The following is a 6,000-nucleotide window of genomic DNA, read 5'->3' on the forward strand; positions in this document are numbered from 1 at the left end:
AATATGATATTATAATGATAAAATCAAGGTCTTTTTTTTTGCTAATTTTAAGAAATGATTCTGTGCTGGAAGAAGAAATTGATGTAGTTATTTTTAGCTAGGATCTTGTGGATTATAATCCCAAATTATAAGATGCTTTCCCTTATTATTTAAGGAAGTAATTAAAGCAATCTCTTAAATATGCTAGAATTATTTGTCCTAAATTAGATCAGCTATTTATGTTTTTATTAGTGTATTAAATATAGTAAGTTAGGTTGCTTAGTATTTTTTTGCGGTAGACTATAAGTAGAAATATATATCTCGCATATTAATATTGGGCAATAAAGTTTGCCAATTTACCTTTTAAGTGGTATTAGGAAAAGAAAGAAGGTAAGAATAAATATAAGGGTGTCCCTTAATCTTATTAAGCTAAATAAGAAATATAGCAATTTTAAATAAAGTAGCTTTAAAATTAGTAAAGATATCCTTAAGAATAATCGGATTAATCTTAATGGTAACTATTGCGATCTAGGGCTAATATCTTTCTTTTCTAAAGGCGAATTGAATGAAATAGTTTTAAAAGAGAAATATTAAGATTTTATAAAGTAATAGTTAAGAGAAATTATAAGTTATTTATTATTATAATAGCTCTAGATGCGGAGGGTGGTTTAAATAGATAATCTGAGCTAGAAAAGAGCATTTTAATTTAAGTTAGAATATACTAGAAGGTTATATTTAAAGTGTTTAGCGCTATTTTAGTTATATTACTAAATGAACTAACTATTGCCTATATATAACTTGGCCTATAGAGAAATAAGATAAGTAATAAATATTATGTGCTAATCTTTTAGTTAAGTATATCTAACTAAAACTTAGGAATCTAAAGCGCCTTTAAGATATTATTATAAGTTATTGAGAAAAAAATGCAAGCGGTAAGTTATTGTAAGATATTACTAATAGTAGAGATAATAATAAATTAAATATATAATAGACCTACTTATAATTTAACTTAAGTTAAAATTTATAAGTTTGGTCTTTAAAAAATAGGTAAGGCTTGCTTATTTAATTAGCAGTAATCTTATCAGTAATAGTTAACTAGAGTAGTAATAAAATAATTAATAAGAGAGCCTAGGGAGTTTCTAACATTATATACCTATATATACACGATTTCTTAATTAGGTATAGTCTACATTAAGAATATATATATTATATTATTTTTTCTTTTATTGTATTTATTTCTTTTACTAAATATATTCTTTAATAAAAAGAGTAGATTTTAACCTGGTTAAAATTTGATTGAGGAACTCTAGGTAAGGAATAGTATATAGATTAGATAACAATCTAACTTAAGTTAGATTGTTTTTAAGGATATAAGGGAAGATTATTATATATTACTATGAGTTACTAACCTTATTATAATTAAAATTCTAATTTAAGTTAAAGGCTCTATAACTTTACTTATTAAAGAGATAGTATAAATAATAAAAGCACCTATTAAATAATAAGGCAAACTCTCTAGGATTTTAATATAGAGAATTTAGCTAGAAGTATTAGCAAAAGAGACCTAAGGCTTATAATTATAGTAATTCTATAGAACCCTATTTAGATTTTAAGCTTATTTGGATTAATATGCTATATAGGCCGAAGGCTTATATAGCTAAGGCTAAAGTCTTTTTAATAATAAGAGATAATATAATCTGCGCAGAGCTTGAGAATAAATATCTGGGAATATTGTGTGTAGATATAAGAAAGCTTAAAATATCTTAGAAAGATATAAAATATAATTAAGATATTAATACTAACTATATTAAGAACTTAAAGAATAAGTTCTATATTAGTATATAGAGATTTAATATTAATATATAAATAAAAGCAATCCTAAGTGCTAAGGACTTTAACCTAGTATTATAGGTATATATAGCGGAATTATTAGAATTAGCAGATATTAGTAATATCTGCAGTCTCTTAAGGCAGCGGTAGGGTAGAGATAATAACTTTTTTATCTATCTGGAGAAGTGGCTAGAAGAGCTTATATTACTAGTATTATAAGCTAGGCAATATTACTGCATAGCTCTTCTAAAACTGCTGATTAAGTAAAAAGAAGCGGCTATTATTAAAGCTATTAATTATAAAGAAAAGATAATTAAGAGATTATAGGCTGATATATATCCCTATTTTAACTTAAGTTAGAATTTAGCTAATTGATTTATAGGTGTATCTTTAGGCTATTAATCTTTATAATAAGATAATATTATTAGAAGTTCTTATAATATTACAATCTAATTGTAAAGATATTGCTTATATTAATATTAATAGAGAGTATATATTCTTATTTATTAAGGAGTAGGAGAAAAAACCTATAGACTAACGCAAGGAACTGCTAAAGAACTATAAAGAGTTTAAAAATTAGGCGCGCCCTATTATTAGTGTATTACTTAATTACGCAGCTTATATTATAGCCCCTCTATATAGTAATGTTTAGTTATAATATTTATAGGAGTATTTGCGGACAGCTTATAGTTACTCTTATTAGAATTATATATTAGGAGAGATAATTATAAATATAAAGCTAGATTAGGTATATTTAGGGATTTAATTTTAATTTTAATTTTCTAATTTAAGTTAGATCTAGATTACAGAGTTTAAGAAGTTTTTTAGCTTTATTAAGATAATCTTTATAGATAAATAGAGCGGAATAGTATCAGCAGAGGATTAGAGACTAATTATTAAGTATTATTATAGCGCAAGCAATTATACCTTATATATGTTATTCTTTCTTTTACGGGCAGATTATAAAAATAATAGATTTAAACTATCTCTAGATTACAGGTAGTTTAATAAATAGTTATTATTTTGCTTAAAGATTCCTGTATTATTTTTTAAGAACCCTATTTAATAACTATCTTTCTTTATGGCTCTGCCGGATAAAGTATATATATAAATATAGAAGAATGTTTTAGAGAATAAAGAACTTAAGTTCCCCTTATAATAAGTTCTAACTTAAGTTAAATATAAAAATTAATTGCAAACTAATTATTATAAGAGCTTATAGATTAATCTTAATAATAAAATTAGTCTCCTATTAAAATCTATATTAAAACATATTATATTCTAATATAATTTAGAATAGCAGTATTCTGCCGTAGCCTCTAAATGTCTCTAAAAATTCTAATAGATAAATGAACTTTAATATTCCCTCTTTTATAAGTCTAATAATATATATACTACTAAGGGCTTTGTAAAAAAACTTACTAATAAGCTCTATGAGGACTTCCTATAGACCTAGGCAGATTTAAAGCATTATATAATAACCTTACTTAACTATAATTAGAATTAATACTAATATCTTTTAGCTATTAGAACTATATAGCGACCTCTGCTTTTAGGATATTAAGGAATAAGATAGTTATAACTAATAGTATATATATCTTTTCTGTTTTAAGCGGCGTTATTAGGCCTGTGTCTTTTATATAACTTCTGAAGCAGTCTTACTCGACTTTAAGGGTATTATAAATTAATTTAATAATAAGAGTAAGATTATAAGTCTGGACTATTCTAACTTAAGTTAAAACTAATATAATATAGGGTAAATAACTTTCTACCTTTATTGCCTTTAACAATATTATATAGTGAGCCTAATTCTAATATAATAACGCAGTAAAGAACCTAAAAATCCTAAAAGTTAACTAGTATAAGGATGATTTAAAGACCTAATTTAATATTGCCGGGGCTCTATAGATATATTGATTTATTAAAAGAAATATAATTTATATTATAAAGCTTAGCTTCTCTGAGACTAATAATCATAAGAAGGATTCTAAGGATCTTATTAAGACTAAGGTATATATGCCACTAATCTAACTTAAGTTAGAAATTAACCCGATCTAGGAGGAATAATATTAGTATTTATAAATATTAAGAGAGGTTGCCGATCTTTTAATTAAGTAGGACTAGGCTCTAAATATAGATAATATAAATAAATATCTGCGGCGCTTTACGCTGGACTATAATCTTAAAATTGAGAATAAATATATTGTTTAGAAGAAGTTGTATACGCCTTTTTTAACCTTATTAAACTAACTACTAATAAATAAACGCCCTTATAATAATAATAAGGAATAACACGAGCTGGAAAATTAGAAACAGCTCTGAGCTGTTATTTTTGATATCTTAAGGAAGAAATAGAAAGTATTAAAGGATTCTATAGGTAAATGGATTAATATGTCTATTCTAATTAAAGTTAGAACAAGATTTAATTAAAATTCTAGATTGAGATGCAGAGATTAATAGGGCGAATAATATGCCTTAAAGGAATAGTACAGATAATAATAATAAAGGTAAGTTATTTTTCCTATTAATTATATTATTAAACAGTTATAATAATATTATTATTATAAGTATAGGAATAGGGCTAAGTTTTTAGTTTAGGTTTGGATTTTTTAATTTAGCTCTGGGTAAGCTATCTTAATAGTGTTTGCTTAGTATATAAGAAACTAATTTAAGTTAAAAGTAAAATAATTAGGTTTTTTTTAGACTAATAATATAATCTCTATTTCTAAATTAAATTATCTAAAAGTGGTTTTTCTTTAATAATAAGAACTTATATTATTTAGAAGCTTTATCTCTAACTTAAGTTAGAGTAGATTTTATTAATAGGACAGAAATTAGTTCTTAGGGATTTAATTTGAATTAATATAGCTGTTGCTTCTTGTTTCTATTTTAAGATAATAATTAGGGATAGAAGAGTAGGACTGCGAAGATAGGGACTATAAAATAAAAGAAAAAAATAGTATATCTTAATAATCTAGGCTAGCTCTATAATAACTTAAGATATAAATATATCTGAGTAGGAATCTAACTTAAGTTAGAATACTATAAATATTATGCCGCCGCCGATACTATTATTTTTAAGTTTCTTCTTTTCTTTATTTTATTCTAATGCGGATATATTAGGATTATTGGGTCCTTTATTATAGTTTCAGAATTATATTATTTATACTCTTGCAGAGACCTATAAAACTCCTTTATCTTTAAATACTAATATCTAGGATATAAATTTTGATTATAATCTTATTGAACAATATAAGCCTTAATTTAAAGCTAATATTCCTAACTTAACTGAACTTAAGACAATAAGATATAGTTGAGGAAAGGCTATTATCTATCTAGCTCTTCTAGAATAGGTTTAGATTTTTAAATCTTAATAAAGTAAAATAGAGTTTATAAAATAGCAGTCTAAGTTTTAATAGGTAAAAATAAAGATTTAATTATATATATAGTAATATTATTAAGAAGTTATAGACAGTATTTCTGGCGTCCCTTATATATAATATTTATATTACTCTATATTTCTTTAATATCTTTATAAAGGAGGAAATGGCACCAGCTTAATAGCCGCCTATATAAAAAGGGCTATATACTGATCTAGAGATAAGACTCAGAAAAATAGCAATATTTAAAATATATTAATTGTAAAGGTAAGAATTAGGTAATTAATATAGACTTTATTACTAATATTTTCTTTAGAAAACTTTTAATCTAATATATATACTAGATGTATTATATAATCAGATCCTGTATTTTATTATAGGATATTGCTAATTGTTTTAAATAGTTAAATATATTTAGTTCTGCTGTATATTATATATAGCTGCTGGTAATTTATATCTAGAGTTATCTAACTAATATTAGATTTGAGCACGCCTTTTTAAACTTAAGGAGATTAATTATATTAAAATATTGTTATATTTATTAGAGTAAGGAAAGATTTCTCTAGTATTAAATTATTAGATTAGTTAAAATTAATATTCTTTTCTTGCTATAACTGGGTATTTTATTAATATAAAATAAGTATACAGAGAAGTATTCTTAGCCTTCGATCCTGTCTATAGATTATATACTAGGAAAAACTTAGCTAAAATACTATTAAAGAATCTTTGTCAATATAATCTATAATATTAGATTCTTGCTATTATTACAGATAATGCAAATAATAATATTACCTTAATAGCGGAGCTAGAT

This window comes from Paecilomyces variotii (genome assembly GCF_004022145.1).
Source record: "Paecilomyces variotii strain CBS 101075 chromosome Unknown C8Q69scaffold_6, whole genome shotgun sequence".
NCBI classification, from domain to species: domain Eukaryota; kingdom Fungi; phylum Ascomycota; class Eurotiomycetes; order Eurotiales; family Thermoascaceae; genus Paecilomyces; species Paecilomyces variotii.